This window comes from Protopterus annectens, chromosome 11.part0 (genome assembly GCF_019279795.1).
Source record: "Protopterus annectens isolate FY-2018-M chromosome 11.part0, PAN1.0, whole genome shotgun sequence".
NCBI classification, from domain to species: Eukaryota; Metazoa; Chordata; order Ceratodontiformes; family Protopteridae; genus Protopterus; species Protopterus annectens.
In genome coordinates this window covers 1251591333-1251609658 of record NC_056745.1, presented here as the reverse complement: position 1 = coordinate 1251609658, position 18326 = coordinate 1251591333, and the positions used below count along the sequence as shown (strand labels likewise).

The 18326-nt window shown below is 37.7% G+C and overlaps 1 protein-coding gene across 1 annotated transcript in view; it reads left to right on the top strand.

Annotated features, from left to right (window-relative positions):
• The window catches only part of SCUBE1 (signal peptide, CUB domain and EGF like domain containing 1), a 4299807-nt gene that overhangs the window by 1000596 nt on the left and 3280885 nt on the right, over window positions 1-18326 (top strand). The window lies entirely within an intron of this gene.

Below are 18326 nucleotides of genomic sequence, written 5' to 3'. Positions count from 1 at the left end.
GGTCCATTGGAGATAATCAGCTATGATTCCTCCTGAATGTCCGAAGCAGACATCTACAAGGCCTCCTTGGACGTGCTTAAAGGCTGATCCTCGCCAGCCACCAACCCAGTCATGGCAGAGGAGTCCAACAATAAAGGCAAGCAAACCTCCAGGCATTCACTTGGCTCAGAAGAGATGTCCAGCAGAGGCTGTACAGCAGAATATTCCAGCCTAGATTTTCTTGTCCTTCTTTACAGACAACTATCCTTCGGAGCAGGAATTTCCATGAGGAGGGTAAGAATGGTGTACTAATTCTTCTTTACGGATAGGGACATGCTTTCTTTGCAACAGTGATCAAAATTTATTCATTAAAGGTCATAATTGGACAAAAATTAAGAGGTATTTCATGAAACATCATAGAAGTACAACATCACAGTTAGAAATAATGTGCACATACATCTGGAATCGAACCCTTGATGCTATAGCCAAAAATCAATCTTTAGACAAGTGATTTATACCAGCATTCCCACCCAGTAGTCAACAAACTGTAAGAGTAACTGTTTTCATTGTTGGCTGGCTTCAGTGTTCTGTTTTTTTTGGATTTTTTAATGTAAAATGTTCGATAATGCTGTGCAACCTGTATTGTTAAATAGGAAATGGAAAGGATATATTTAAAGCAATCATTTTGATGCCATTGCATATTTTTAAATTCTGAGACATTAAAACAGCAAACAGCAGTTTAATGATTCAGTTGATGTACTGTCTCAGATACTAGCTTTTAGTTGTAAATATTGTCTTGTATGGAAAGAAAAAAGTCAGATTGGGTTCATATAGAGAGCAAAACAGGGTTAAGAGTGACAATGGTTATAAAATGCATGTTAAGTTAGGCAAAACTTTAGCCCCACAGCAGTATTCTTTAAACTTTGTCAGATGGAGATAATAGATTGGGTCAGTTATTTAGCATATTAAGTAAAATGTTGAATCAGTATTTATCTTGAAATGAATTCAGAGATTATCCTGAAATTAATTCAGAGATTGCTGTTATTAATATTTGATTAATACATACTCCTGTTAAATCTGTTAAAATTGACTTTGTTGTTTAAAAAATATGGAAGTTATGTAACCAGATGGTCTCTCATCTGAACTTCTTCTGAATTAACTCTGATATTACTTTGAATGGTACAGTTATTTATTTTGACACATCAGGCCACATCTCCAACTCTGCAAATTTCCAGTTTGTCATTAATTCGCAAACAGCTATGCCATTTAGCCCAATGGGAGAAAAAATGGGCCATAGACAAAGGAATTCTGTGGACTAAGAATGTTATACTATATAACAGATTTGTGGATGATATCTTTGTCCTATGGGATGGGGATGAAGAAGGAATCAAAGGATTTGTTGAATATTTGACAAATACCACTGCCTTTCTTAAATTTGAAGTTAATGTATCTAGCAAAGAAGTCGATTTCATAGATATCAAATTGCAATTAGATCCAAGTAAGGGGATTGATACTATGTTGTTTAGGAAACCAACGTAGAGAAACCACATGTTACATTGTTCCAGTATGCATCCTAGGCATATTTTCCGCAGTATAGTAGACAATCAAGTGATACGTATCTCCAGGTTATGCATACAGGAAGAGACTTTCGTCCGAGAAGAAAATAAATTTCTAAGTGATTTTGCCGAACGAGGTTATAAGATGGATAGAATTAAGATAATCAATGAGCAAGCCATGACCATACGGGCAAAGAAGGGCAAACCATATTTTTCGGCCTCATATCAACCAAGGACCATCAGTAAGGACTTGGATATTTCTTTCCATGAAAGAAAGAACAATAGGCATCAGACACTGATGATAAATATTACTTACAGCACTGATAATGCTGCTGTGTATGTTCAGTAATCAGGAACTATTGACCTATCCTAACCTTGGATAGCAAATTAAAGACAATAGTAGGAGAGGCTCCTTGTTTCACTTTTAAAAATAGAAAGAATTTGAAGAGGATGCTATGTAGCAAGAATAGAACAAGGTTGATCAATGCTCAGTCTTTTCAAAAGATAGGGACCTACAAATGTGGCTTTTGCAAGGCTTGCTCAGCAATAAATACCAACAATGACTTTATTCATCCAATTACTGAGAAAAGATACTGGTTCCATGGTTATGCCAATTGCCAAAGTAAAAATGTTATTTACATAGCTATATGTGATAGATGCCCAAGTTATTACGTAGGAAAGACAAATAGAATGCTAAAGGAACGTATATTTAAACATCAGTCAGACCCTAGGAACCATACAGAGACCAATGCTTTATACACCCATATCCAAATGAATATTACACATTCCTTTACATTCATGGTTATCTCAAAGATGGACCCTACCGCAAGGGAATGAGATTTAGTTAATAAAACTGAAATTGAAGAAGCCAGATGGATCATGAATCTGAGAACTGACCATCCACCTGGCATAAATGGACAGGTACCATTGAAACCATTCCTGAAGGAAAGGAGGTTAGCTGTTAAAAATAGGCTTATCTCCATTTATTGGTTAGATCCATGTTGAGCAAATTTTCTTATGGTGGATTATATTAGTAACTAAAGCAAATTGGGCTGCAGATTTGTCAAGAGATGAGAAGTGCCATCTATTATATTTAAAATATTTATGGTGCTAGCAAAAGGTCCTAGCTAGCTGCATATGTTAAACTTTTTAGCAAGGATTATAATAATATTGTTATTTGCTGTCCATTTTGATAAATATGAATTTAAAAGATTTAGCACATAAGGCATTTATTGGTCTTAATGCTAAAATGATGTGCTGACTGACTGGAGGATCAATGTATTATCAGTAATCACATTAATGATGGAGAATGAGGTGCTATTAATATAGATATCAATGGCATATGAAAAGAATTAGACCTTAGGATGATATTCATTTTCCGTATATGTATAGAATTACATGGACAAAAGTGAACTTAATTGTAAAGCTTTCTGCCTACGGAGGTTTTTTATTGGCTATTATGAATTTGATATGTTGATTGACCAAGAAGAGACAGCATTTTCATTTCTTGTATATGTTTAGCAATACATAGATGAAAGTGAACCAATGTGTAAGGCTTCCTTGTTTATGGAGCCTTCATTGCTTGCTTCTACGAATATTTGTTATCTCTTTAGGAAATGTATGAACTTAAAAGACTTGGTACTAAAGGCTTATACTGGTTACATATGCTAAAGTGGCGTGCCGATGGGCTAGAGGAAAATGCATTGACCTTGTAACCATATCAATGATGGAAAGTGAGGTGCAATTCATAGGTTCATAGGTAGGTACTAGGCTATTGGCCCAAGGGCCTACATAAGCCTAGCCAATAAGGTTCCCTGGCTTACGCCACCCAAGAAAGTTATTTTCCTGTATCACTGTTGAGCAGAGACACAGAAGCAATCCCCGGGGTGTATTTCCTATTTCCCATCCACTCATCAAGATTTTTCTTGAAGAGTGCTAATGAAGACATTTGCTTGACATAGATGGGTAGCCTGTTCCAGAGTATGGGAAGTCTCTGGGACAGGAATCTATCCCTCCAGCATGTCCTGTTTATTGTGGTGACAAAGTTTAGGTCCCTAGAGCATGTAGCTTGGAGGGATTGGAATTTCTTTAGGTGTAGCATGTCCAACAGCTCTGGGTTTGTCATAGCTTTATATGTTAGGCAGAGATCACCTTGGAGTAGGCGATTTGCTACAGAGTAAAGCTGGAGTTTTTTTAGGCGGTCATTGTAGGGCATTTGTTTGAGGCCAGTAATCCTCTTTGTGAGGTACTTCTGTGGTCTTTCCAGCTGCTGCAGATGTCTTGTGAGGTACATTCCAGAAGCAGTGTTGTACTCTATAATGGGTCTAATGAATGTCGATTAGAGGGGAGCAATGACCTTTTTTTCCTGGATGAGAACCCTTTTATGATGAGGTGTGCCACGTATAAGGACTTCCTGACTACTGTGGCGATATGACTATCAAAGGTGAGACTACTGTCCACCTGGGTCCCAAGGTCTCTTATCACACATTCAGTGGTAAGTAGATTGCTGCCTATGTGGTAGTTCATGGGTACAGAGTTTTTACCAAAGGGGATGACACTGCACTTTTTGGCATTGAGCTTGAGGCCATGGCTCTGACACCAGGTATCTGTCTCAGAGAGGTCCTTCTGTAGGATGTCCACATCATTTGGGGACTTGACTATGGCTCCTAGTTTGCAGTCATCTGCGAGCTTTGTTAGCCAGAGGCCTTCTGTGTTAGCCTGTACTTCAGAGAAGTAGATACCAAACAGGAGAGGTCCCAGGACGGAACCCTGTGGTACTCCACTTGTCACTGCTTTGAGGTCAGATTTGGAGTCTGCAACTTTTACTGTGTGGGTTCTGTCAGTGATCCAGTTGGCAACCCATCTTGTGATGTAGGGATTTATACCTAGTTTAGTGAGTTTAGCTATAATTCCAGAATGGGGGATGCTGTCGAAAGCCTTGGCGAGGTCAAGATAGGCTGTGTGAACCACCTTACCCTCATCTACGCCTTTGATGACTGCCTAAAAGAAGTCTATCAGGTTCAGGAGGCATGATATGCCTTTCAAAAACCTGAACTGGGTGGTATCCAGAGTTTGGAGGTTACCAATGTCTTTGTTTATGAGTTCCACGATGATACGTTCCATGGCCTTGCAGACCAGGCTCGTCAGGCTAATAGGTTGATAGTTCCCAGGATCAGTGGTGGCTCCCCTTTGTGGAGTGGGATAACTGTTGCTGTGTGCCATTCAGTGGGCACAAAGCCTGATGCGAGGCTATTATTGAACATGGTGCTTAAGTGGGGAGCCAGTTTGTTCTGAAGTTCGCGTAAAATGCAGCCTGGGATGTTGTCTGGTCCCATGGATGCTGTGTTTTTGGCTTTAGAGAGTGCAACTTTTAACTGCTTGGTTGTGATTACAGGGACTCTGCATTCTTCCTGTATAGATATGGGCCCTTTAGGGGGTGAGGGGGGGGGGTAAAGTTAGCACTGAACCTATCTGCCAGGATGTTGGTAATATCATTTGGTTCTGTAATTTTCGGGCCTTTGTGCTGTAACTCGAAGCAGATCTGGGTGTTGCCATTGAGATTTGTAACATAGCTATAGAATGCTTTCTGGTTGTCCTTAGAATTAGTGGCGATTTTGTTTTCATAGCTAGCTTTGGAGGATCTTATAAGGGATCTCAGCTTCTTACTGAGGCTGACCAGGGAGCTCCTCCACTCATGGGATTTTTACTCTCTTTTGCAACAGTTTCTTCCTTCTGTTGTACAGTTTGTTTATGGCAGTGGACCACCAGATTGGCTTCCTTTTTTTGGAGGATAGCGTCTTGGTTATTTGGGATAGCACGATCCATGCACTCGTGTAAGTGCTTATAGAGTGCATTTGTGTAGGATTCAGCAGTTGTAACTGTATTGCCCATCTGCATTGGTGTCATGAAGTTCACCACTTTTGTCTTAAGAAGCATGAAGTTGGCTTTCTAGATATTCTTTACCGTCGTTTCCTTAATAGGGGGTGGGGGTGGGATGTGGATATCAAGGGTGATTAGCTTATGGTCGGATCGGACCAATGAGGAGTTGACTTCAGGTGTGGAACACCGGTCACTCATGTTGGTAATGACTTGGTCTAGGATATTGTTGCCCCTGGTGGGGGTGTAGATAAGTTGATCCAGGGCGTTGGAGTTTATGAATTCCAGAAAGTGTTGAGCTAAGGAGTTGGTACACAAGTAGTTTTCCCAGTTAATGGTGAGGTAGTTGAAGTTGCCCATTATTAGGGTGTTTGGTTGAACCCTAATATTTTCCAGTACATCAAGAAAAGAGGAGTGGGAATCCTGGGGCTTGGTGGGGGATCTGTAGCAAGCTACAGTTTGGATTGCAGTTTTGCCCAGAGTTTGTTGCACTTGGATATCCTTGGATGCATTATGCTGAGCAACTAGCCTGGAGGTGTGGATATCCTTAATGAATATGGACACACCTCCGCCTTTGTTGTTTCGGTCCAGGTTACATGGCCGAAAAGTGTGGTATGAATTATAGCCTGGTAGTGCAGGGGTGCTCTCTGGAGCCTTGAACCAGGTCTCAGTCACTGCACAGATATCGATGTTCTCCATTTTAAGGAGTGCCTTGAGTGAGTGCATTTTGAGATTTAGACTTCTAGCATTCAGTAGCATTACCCTCAGTTTTTGCTTGCCTGATCCTGTTACGGTGGTGATTTTTTTTTTTAACATAGATTCCAAAGGTGCATGCAAAGAAAATTAAGTCCCAAGATACTATTATCTTTCGCATTTGCATAAAATTGTATGGACAAAAGTAAATTCATGTATAAAGCTTTTTGTCTAAGGAAGCCTCTTATTGGCTAGCTTCACGAAATCGCTATGATGATTGGCTAAGAAGAAATAGCCTTTTTACCTACTGCATCTGCTCAGAAAAGTGTATGTAAAAGTGAACTAATCCGTATAGCTTCCTTGTGTTCTTTTGAAGTTTTTTATTGGTTGTTTTCATGAATGACATGCCGATTGGTTAAAGGAATGTGATATGCCGACTGGTTTAGAAAAGCTTATGTAAAAGCGAACTAACCTGTAAAGCTTCCTTGTCTCTGAGGCTTTTCATTGGTTGTTTCCATGAGTGAGATATGTCTGTTGGCTAAAGGACTGTGACATGCCGATTGGCTAAGGAGACATTTAGTATCAAATGTACCTTGAGATAAGGCGCTTTGTCAATGTTGAATCACCAACTATTTATCTTCTGCATTCACATATAAATATGGTTAAAAATACATTTATTTGTAAAGCATTTTATTTAAGGAAGCCTTCCATTGGCTACCTTTACCAAACTGTCATGCCTATTGGCTAAGAAATGATAATATCTTCATTTTTTGCATCTGTTGAGGAATGCATATAAAAAAGCGAACTAGTTTGTAAAGCTTCCTTGTCCATGGAGGCTTTTTATTGGTTGCTTCCATGAATGTGATATACCGATTGGCTAAGAGAACACCTAGTATTTACTGTGCCCTGAGATAAGGCGCATTGTGAAAGTTGAATTATTAACTTACAGTGCCCTCGTATGAGGTTAGTTGTGAAATACATTGAATGAGTTAATAGGCTAAAGTACATCAATGTTATATTTTGAAAGGTCTATGGAGAAGAAAATAGGTCTAAGGAATGTTATTCACCATCTGTATTTGCATAGAATTACATGGATAAAAGTGAACCTATTTGCAAAGCTTTCTAGTCGAAGGAGGCCCTTTATTGGCTATTATCACGAATCCGACAGGCCGATTGGCTAAGAAGTGGTAGCATCTTTATTTTCCGTATTCATTCAGAATTGGTTAGATAAAGCGAACTAACCTGTTAAACTTCCCTGTTTTTGGAGACTTTCTGTTGGCTGCTTTTACGATTGTGACATGCCTATTGGATAAGAGAACATTCAGTATCAATTGTGCTTTAAGACAAAGCGCTTTGTTAAAATTTAATCATTAACAGTTATAAATGTATACAAGAAGCCCTGATCTATTAGAAATAAATGCAAATTAAAGTTCTTGTAAGGGGAGACTTCTGTTGGTTGCCAGCTAGAATCTGGCATGTAGTGTGCCTTGAATAATATGAATCATGCTACTTGTTCTTATAAATTAAAGCTGGAGTGCTTTATGAAAGTTAATTATAAATTGCAAGAGTTTATAAGAGAATTGCTGAAAACATGACAGAATGAGCTACAAATAGTTTGAATTGATGAGAGAGTGATGATCAAGTGAGTATGCCGAAGAGGGGAGATTCATATTGGTTGTCTGTAAGAATCTTGACTGGCTTGATAAAGAAAGAAAAAAAAAAGGATAATAAGAACTTTGCCATCTATTTTCATGAATTTGAGTTATAGTGCACTGTGATAGTCAATTACAAAACATAAGAATTTTTATAAGAGCACAGCTGTGATTCCAACCGAATCAGCCTAAACAGTGCAAAATACATGAGAGAGAGATGATTATGAGAGATGCCTTTTGAAAATTGTGTATACATTAATGCTGAATTGTCATACTCCACATTGCTTAACGTATTTAGTTAGAATGAGTATAATCCATATTGAAAGAGATTTGTGAGGTGATTTTATTAAACTTGCTGCTCGGGCAAAGATCTGTTTCATCTGATAGAATGATGAGTAGGTGGGGCACAATTTTGTTGGTTCACTTCAGTCAGCAACTGTTCTTTATTGGATGGAAGAGAAGGGCTTGGCTAATACAAGCCTATTATTGGTTGAAAAACTTGTTTTGGTTTAATGCTTCCGTAATGGAGAAAGATGGAGAGACTGAAAGGAATGATCTAATCGGCTAAGAAGTCCAGCTCTGTCCTCTAAAACTGATTGGACAATTTAGTAGCTGGCAAGTTATACTTATTTGCATGTTTAATTTCTAATATGTCGTCTGATTTTAATGTCTGAATGTGATTGGATATTTTGTATTTTTAAAAATAGGATGTTCAGGACCAGTTAATCAGGATCTGAAGAAGGCATATTGCTGAAAGCACTTGTCCTGGTTCTGAATGCATAAGTTGATTTCATCTATTAAAGCTTCAATTTCATTTTACTGTGGTGGAACGTTCCTTGTTTTTTCTGCATTTTGTCATTAATTAAGAAATTCTTAACATTGATTAACACAGTAAATTTAAAATCATTAGAAATTTCTCCTTGATTTATAACACCTTAACACTCTTGTGCAGTTAGGTTTTTGCCACAGCAAGACAACACAGTTTACTAATAAGTTTCTTCAGTTGATGTTTTACATGTTTACAGTAGAAATAACTTAATTTGGTTACATGCCATAGTGTCATTAATTCAAAAATATGAAAGCTTTTGACCTCATTAATTGAATTAAAATTTTCCAAGTGTCACATTATAGGTGGACTTCAGGATAATTGAATCCAGACCATTAAGAAATTTGTAAAAACATAAAAATGCTTTTTGGAAAGGTGTCTCTTAACAAATAGCATGGAATAAAAATGAAGAGTACAGTTAACGTCACAAAAGCTAAGGCAAGAAAACACTTCAGAAGTCTAATTCAGAGTAGAAAAATCAAGTGTGTACAAAGCTTTTCATCATAATGTAGAAGGAAACCATATTAGTAATGTTAACTGGCAAAAAATGTATTCAGTAGTTGTAAGAAATTATCTAATAAACTTGGCACAAAAATAATTCTGGTAACAAGGTTGTATAAATAATTGCTTCATCACATTTGTCATCAAGTACTGAGTTCTGAATTTAGATGCACCGTCTACACTTTATATTCCTAACAGAAGACCTGTACCCCAGTTTCAATGCAGGCATACATTTTTTAATTACAGTCATTTAATTTAGTAGAACAATAAATGGGTCTACTTTACATTGTCGTAAGCTGACAATATCGAGTCTGATATTGTCGCCATGACAATATTGAAAGTGAAGAACATCGTGAAAGTAAACGGAAATCTCCGTAAGGGGAGATTTCCGTTTACCTCAATGTAGTGCGGTCTCAGAGTTGGTATATTTAAGTGGGGGGGGTGCAGGGGTGCTTGCCCCCTTGCCTACACTATTTCGTTTTTTTTAATTTGTTTTTTTTTGACGTTATTCGATGTTTTTCTTAATCGATCAATAAAGTTCGACCTTTATTGATTCGATTAAGTAAACTTTCGATAACTTGATATAGATACCAATAAACAATTAGCTTGAACCTCAGATAATAAAGATGATTAATGAAAGCCCTAAAGTAGAGACAATTTTTCATAGCATTTCCTATTTATAAGTCATGAGTTTTAAAATTAAGGAAGTACTTAAGTACTAGCAGGTAAGTATAGTCAAGTAAGAGATTTGGATTTTATTGTGAATTCTCAGTAAGCTGATAAGTTGTTAATAGCAAAACAGTCTGCACCAGACCTCTTAACTTCATAGCGTAAGAAATCTGGACAATGCCCAAATTAATGGGTGGACAAAGGCCCAAAAGTAGGGATCATTTTTAAATATTGCTCTTATTAACTCAGAAAGCTGATAGAGTAACAAGAAAGCTGATGTAATAAAGTCTTGCATTAGCATGCATTTTCTGAAGGCTATGAAATCTGAAGCTCAAATGTCTACCTTTACTTAATGACTTCAGTCCTTTATGATTTGCCAGAACACCAGAAATTTTGTGAGGCACAGACGAAAAATATGAGGCCAAAATCTGGACATTCTGTGAAAATCTGGACAGTTGAGAGGTATGGAGCCTCTGCACTGTGTAAAACATGTCACATTTTACAATGTACAAATTGTCCAGCTTAGCACAGGTGATAAAGCTGCTAAGCCTGAGATGCTGTGAAAATTAAATAAGTCTGCTACATCTTAAGCAAAGTCCATTGACTGCTGGAAGTGAAATGGCCAAAACATAGCACAATAAAAGACAGACACAAAAACAACAGAACCAAGTAGTGAGCAGAGAGTGTGCAAATGTGTAGTACTGAGCTACTTGTACTGAGCTTGTTGAAGTGTTGAGCTAACTGAACTTTGTGTATTTCCTTTGTTTTAAAAAGGTTTGCACCTGCTTTAGTAATTTAATTTTATTATATGCTTTTGTTTCATCTGGGCTTAGATCAAAGAGCAGGCAAATGACTTTGCTTTGACATGTGCTGAGTTTTAGCATGATGGTTGTAGCTGCTGTTCAGGGTGGGCACTTGAATGGTTTTGCCCCTGCCTGCCTGAATTGGCTGCTGTTTATCCTTGATTTTTCATACTAATTGGCTGTCTGTTTCCTTTGCTTCCAACTAGAGCTTTTCTCCTTTAGACTAGTGTTTAACTGGTTTAAAGAGGGCTTATTTGCATGTGATAACGCCTTATAATGCTGAGCTGCAGTGTACTGAATTTGTAGCCTGCTGTGCTAACCAGGCTTTGCTTCACCTCTTGTTCACTTTCTGCAGTAGCTAGATTTTGTTTCAATCTGTCCTTGATTCATCTGGGTTTGGACTAGACAGTAAGTGAGTGACTTTTGCTGATTCTTGCCTTGCTGGTTGTGGTTTCTTTTCCTGCTGAAATAATCAATGGCTCCTCCCCTGCCTGCCTGAAATGGCTGCTGTTTGTCCTGAGTTTTTCTTACAAATTTGTCCTCTTGTTGCCAACTGCCACTTTTGCCCTATATGCAAGTGTTTGCCTACTAGTAAAGAGCTTAGTTGTGTTGCTAGGTGCTTTATAGTTTTGAACAAGGGTATACTAAGTTTGTTAGAGTCCTGCTTTGCTAGCTGGATTTTATTTGTACAGTGCCCTTACTTATCTTGAGTTTAGACCTTCTGTGTTAAGCATAACAACATGCTCTAATTTGTATTTTAGTTGTAGGACCCCTGTAGCTGGTTTCTTTCTCTTTGTTTCGAATTATTGGGTGTGACTGTAGTTTTCTGCATTACTCACTGTTTTTCTGAAGTCTTTCTAGTTAAAACTGAATGTTACGATCTGCTTCAGTTGCTTAGTATTAGGAGAGCCTAGGGCTTCTTCTGCCTATTTATTTTACTTTATCTATTTGTTAACTCGGTAAGTTCACAAGAATTAAGTGTCCCTTTTCTTGGGTATACCCGAGAGTACTCTGTGATGAAATGACTTGCTCAGAGTCGCACAGCAGGCAAATGGAAGTGGAGGAACTCAAACCCTGTAGCCTTGACTCTGGGAATGTAGCTCATTAACAGCTCAGAGCATTAATCCTGTGAACTAACTTTGTGGTAGTTCACTAGTAAGGTAGTCACTAATTCCTGGCCACGTGTTCGTCTTTGTCAACATGGGTTCACACTTTTCTATGTCCCTTTCTTTTTTCAGCTCAATTGCTTTAGGAACTCTGGGGCACTGTAACAACTGCTTCATGCTTACTAACAATCACATAGTTTATCATTTACTGATACTACCTTTGAGAAGTGCAAATACTTGTTAAATTTGGATACTAACCTCTCATTTAGTACATGTCAATAAGCAGCTTAACATTACATCGCAGCCATCCAACCATAGACACATTTTTGCCAAGGTTCTCAGGAAATCATTACATTAGCCACCAGGACCTCATATTCTACATAACACTACTCACTATTATTCTTCACTTACACCTTCACCCACAACTAAAGTGAATCATGCTAGCTCCCCACCTATTCCCTTATGAACTCTCAAGGCTGTAGTGTCACTGTATAATAATGTATTAGGAATGCATGCCTCTATAATTAGGCACACTGATGCTCTGCCGACTAGGCTGTGCAATGATATGGTCATGGTCAGCTATCTCTCACTCACCAAGATTTGGATGTGACAGAGTCATTAGGTCTGTTCACCACAAACACAAGTACACTGTGTTTGTAACCCATGCTGAGTGAATGACTTTACAGCTGTGCTGCACTCTTGAGGAGGCAAGACACTTAATCTTGAGCAGTATCTTGCCTTCTTCAAGAATGATGCTGCAGTTGTTAACAATATTAATTTCTTTCAGCAGCTGGCTTGTTAAGTGGTATCATTCCAGAGGAATCCATTGTATTTAGCATGGGAGGTGATGACTGAGAGGCTGGACTTTTTTGTCTGGGATAGCTTTTACCTCTCTCTTCAAGGCGTCTAGATATTGGCTAAGACCTTTTCTGACCCCATAGTTTTTTTTAGGCAAAGTTCATTTGTTAGATATTCCAACCTAGTAAATTCTAATCCAGACTACATTAAGGTAGCTCTGGTTAGTGCTAGGAGTCTGAGAAATGCATTTCCTGGTTTGGAATCATTTCTGATGCGCAAACACATTAATATATGGGCTGTTGCAGAAAATTGGTTTTAATTTTCTGGTAACACTGCCTTCATAACAGGGGTACAGTGCTATCACTCTTTCATATCATCTGGAGATAATGGGGGAGTATCTTGTTTCATCCACTCCAGTATTAACTCATGCCAGATGCTTCAAGAATGAATGCACATTGACAGAACAGGATATGAGGACTTCCTGGGTCCACATGGGTGGAGAAACAGGAATAAAGAAGAAGAAGAAACCATTCTAAACTTCTGTCTGGCAAGTGGCTTGGTAGTAGCCAACACATGGTTCAGAAAGAGATACAGTCACAAGATCACATACAAGAGTGGCTAACATGCAACTCATGTAGACTTCCTCCTGGTAAGGAGAGGACAATGAGGTAGAATCAGTGATTGCAAAGTCATCCCTACTGAAACAGTCAGCCCACAACATAAACCTCTGGTTGCCACAATTGGCTGCAAGCAGTGGTCATTGAAGGCTCTAAAGTCAACAGAGACCAGGCTAAAAACCTGGATGTTGACTAGAGAGAAAGTACAATAGTTCAATGAATTACTCAGAACTCTAGCACCCAAAGAAGAGGAAGTAGGTGGAGTTGAAGAAGAATGGCAGCGCCTCAAAACAACGTGTGAGGACTTCAGAACTGATATGTGGTCAAGCAAGGTATGGAAATAAGGTACATAAGAAAAGCTGGTGGTGGAATGCAGAAGTCCAGGAAGTCATCTAAAGAAAGGAGTGCAGGAAGAAGTGGGAGATAGAAAATACCATCCAGGCTATGAAGGAACACTGGTTGGCTAACAAAGAAGCTAAGATAGGAGTCGCAATAGCAAAGAACAGGGCATTGGAGGCACTTTGCCAGCTTCGGCAAAGTGAATAACCACCCAAACTGGACAAGACAAACTGGTAAAACCACAGATATGATCCGAAAGGTACCTCTGCAGGATGTAATCTAAAATACTTTATTAACCAAACAAGGATTAGCGCTTTTATCCAAACTGTGTGAACTTCATTAGATACTTCCCTTACAGAATTTCAATGTTTAATTAATCTGCTTGATTAAGCAATTAGCAATAAAACCTAGTTAAATTAATTACCATGCCATCCTAGCCAACTAGTGCATCCATTAATTTTCTCTTACTAGTAATAAACTAAAAGTGTTCACATAAACATTATTTAAATACCTATTATTAAAACTTCTTAAAAGCAAAAACATTTACTTATGAAAATGCTCAAGATTTTATCCATAATAATAAAAGACTTAGAGTAATACTCTTAATAACTGTTCTTAAGTCACAAAGAAATAAAAAATCTTAAGGCATATAATAAAAAATTAAAAATATGTTAAAAAAAAAAAAAAAAATATATATATATATATATATATATATATATATATATATATATATAATCAAAAAACTTTCTGTGCCAATACCTAATTGCAAAAGTCCCAATTAAGTTGCTATCTGTCCAGGGCTTTTAGTCTAAGCATACAGTAAATTGAAATGTATTCATTCTGGCCTGGCCATGCTGAAGCATTCAGTTTTAATTGCCATAGTAACTCTTTCTTTTCTAAGTATAGGCCATTTGGGCCTCACCTTGGGTTAGGTCGAATCTCATCTATCACTGTGTATTTAAAACGATGATCAGAAAATTGTATAATATGCTTGGCCAAGGCATTGGTCTCCTTATTCTTTCTAATACTGTACTCATGCTCATATATTCTGTCCCTGAATCTACGTTCTGTTTTCTGACATAGAAACAGGGACAGACTTGACAGGAAGCAATATATACCACAAATCTAGACTCACAATTGTATTTCCTTGTCATTTACTAAACAACTATCCCCTTCTGCTATTTTACTGCAATAGTGGCACCGTACACATTTTGACATTAGTCTCTTTGAAGGCTTCTTATGTTCTTTATTAATTGCTTCCAATATGTTCTTAAAATTAAATCATTTTCTAAATACTAAATGTGGTTTCTTCCCTACTTTCATTCAGTTTTTATTCAGAATCCATCTGACCCATCTATGGTTACTAAATGCCATAGAATAAACATGCAGCTCTTTGTTGGTGTATTGATTTTCATTCACAATACCTAGATTATCTACTAATTCTGAAGATAAATTAGGTGTAAAAATGCCAATTTCCCTCTTATGTTTTATCTCTGAAGTCAGTTCTTTCAGCAATTTCGGGGGATATGCTCTTTTTATGAACATATTATTTAAGTTTAGACACTCCGATAAAAACATCATCTTCCCGTGTTATCATCCTTGCTGCTCTAACCAGCTGCACTTTCACCACTGATCTTTTCTGGGGGTAGGGGTGAGAGCTGGTAAAATGCAAGAAGGTATTTAAATAACTTGGTTTACAGTATATGCTAGAGACATACCTCTTATCCCTTGTGTCCTTCCTTAATAAAATATCAAGGTAAACTTATAAAACATGTAGGTAAACTTAAAAAACCTGGTTGTCCCATTAATATACTGAAGAAAAGAATGTAATTCTATTTCTGTTCCCTTCCAGATGATACAAATATCATCCAGATATCTAGTATATACAGCATATATAAAAAGTGTACACACCCCTGTTAAAATGCCAGGTTTTTGTGATATAAAAAATGAGACCACAATAAATCATTTCAAAACTTTTCCCACCTTTAATGTGACCTATAACTTGTACAATTCAATTGAAAAACAAATTTGTTAGGGGTAAAAATATAAAAATAAAAAATGTATAATAAGCTGGTTGCTACACCCTTCAATTAATACTTTGTTGAAGCACCTTTTGAGAGCATTCAGTCTTCTTGGGTACACACCTGCCATTAATTAGAGAGACTCTGATTAACCCCCAAAAAGTTCAGCTGTCCTAGTAGGATTTTCCTGACATTTACTCAGTTGACTGCTACAGCAAAAGCCATGGTTCACACAGAGCTTAAGAAGCATCAAAGGGGATCTCATTGTTGAAAGTTATCAGTCAGGAGAAGGGTACAAAAAAATTTCCACAGCATTGGATATATCATGGAACACAGTGAAGACAGTCATCAAAAAGTGGAGAAAATATGGGGCAACAGTTATGTTGCAAAGAACTGGACGTCCCTCCAAAATTTTTGAAAAGACTAGACGAAAACTGGTCAGGGAGGCTGCCAAGAGACCTATAGCAACACTGAAGGAGCTGCAGGAATTTCTGGCAAGTACTGTTTGTGTACTACATGTGACAACAGTCTCCTGTATTCTCCATATGTCTGGACTATGGGGTAGGGTTGCTTGATGGAAGTCTTTTCTTATACAGAAAAACATTCAGATCTGGCTAAAATTTGCAAAACAGTACATCAACTCCCAAAAGCATTTGGGAAAATGTGTTATAGTCTGATGAGACCAAGGTTGAACTTTTTGGCCATATTTTCAGAAGGTATGTTTGCCGCAAAAACAACTTCTCATCACCAAAAGAACACCATCCACTCAGTGAAGCATGGTGGTGGCAGTATCATTCTTTGGGGTTGCTTTTCTTTAGCTGGAAATGGGGCTTTAGTCAAGGTGGAGGGAATAATGAACAGTTCCAAATACCAGTCACATTTGTCCCAAAACCTTCAGGTGTCTGCAAGAAAAATGAAAATGAAGAGGAATTTCATCATTCAACATGACAATGACCCCAAGCATACATCCAAATCACAAAAGAATGGCTTCACCAGAAGAAATTTAAAGTTTTAGAATTGCTGAGCCACAGCCCAGACCTAAATCCAATAGAAAATCTATGGGGTGACCCAAAGAAGGCTGTACACAAGAGATGCCCTTGCAATCTGAAAGATTTGGAGCGCTTTTGCAAGGAAGAGTGGGCAAATATTGCCAATTCAAGATGTGCCATGCTGATAGACTCCTACGCAAGAAGACTAAATGCTGTAATTAAATCAAAAGGTGCTTCAGAAAAGTATTAGTTTAGGGGTCTGCACACTTACGCAACCAGCTTATTGTACTTTTTTTTATTTTTTGTATTTTTCCCCAACAGATTTGTTTGTTTTTCAATTGAATTGTGCAGGTTATAGGTCACATTAAAGGTGGGAAAAGTTTTTAAATGATTTATTGTGGTCTAATTTTTTTATATCACAAAAACCTGGCATTTTAACAGGGGTGTGTACACTTTTTATATCCACTGTAAGCCTAATTTGTGCTGTGTTCTTCCACCAGTACATACTTGGCTTCCCAATAGGCCATAACTGTGTTCGCAAATAGTGCCTCACATGATGACCCCATTGCTACTTCATTTTTTGAACTAAGTATTTGCCTTCAAAAAATATGTAATTATTACTGAGGACCAACTCGAATAAAGACTCATATAAATTCAATTTCCGCTGACTGACTCCTTTTGCATATACAAATTCAGTCACCCACTGAATCCCCACATCATATGGGGTATTGCAGTGTACATATCCTTTACATTGATTGTCACTAACAAGTCATCATAATTGTACCCTTGTTTTTTCATTATTCCTAAAAATTCCTAGGAGTCCTTACAAATTTTTTTCTCTTGCTCAACAGATTTCTTCAACTCATGGTCCAGAAATTTGGCACAGCCTGAGGTTATCGAGTTCCTCCCATCAATGGTGGGATGCATGGTGGGGGGGGGGGGGTTTAGGTTCTTATGCAGCTTAGGCACACCAAACATAGTAGGGATTCTTTGTGAAAGCTTGACTGTTCCAGTATAATACTACTTTCAATAAGCATGTCGTGTAACTGACCAGAATTCCTGTGTTATAGCTCTATTCATTTCATTTAGTTAAGTTTCCTCATATACTTCACTACTCAGTATTTCCAGCATTTTATTATTGTAGTCAAAAATGTCCATGACTACCAACCCTCCCCCCTTATCCAGTTTCATTCTGTGGGAACAAAGGAATTTAATTAAATTTCTTTCTTCTCTAGTTAAGTTATCAAACATTCTACTATTGAATGAATTACTAACTTTCCTAAAATCCAGTTCACAAATCCTTTCAAAGGTCTGTAATGTTGGATGCAGTGGAGGGTTGTATATACTAGATACTTTCAGAAATTTTTCTGTTTGCTGAAAATCCTCACATAATAATTTTAAATTAATTTCCTTAAAAATGTTATATCTATTGACACCTCGGTAATACTCATACATTTTGCTGGGACAAATGTCAGACCTTTGGACAGCATATCTGACATTTCACTATTAAAGTCAGTACTGGAGAAATTGTGTATTTTAAAGTCCCCCTTTAGTGTTACATATCTCTGTCAAATGGGAAACATCCAACTGAAAAGTATGCTCGATTTCTGAAATGTGCAGGATATGTTTATTGAAAGTAGTATTATAGTGGAACAGTATAATTATTTGAACATGCTTTCACCAAGAATCCCTACTATGTGTGGTGTGCCTAAGCTGCATAAGGACATTACCCCCCCCATGCTCCCATCGTTGATGGGAGGAACTTGATAACCTCAGGTTGTGCCAAATTTCTGGACCATGAGATGAGAAATTTGTTGAGCAAGAGAAACAAATTTGTAAGGACTCCTGGGAATTATTTTTAGGAAAAGTGAAAAAACAAGGGTACAATGATGATGACTTGT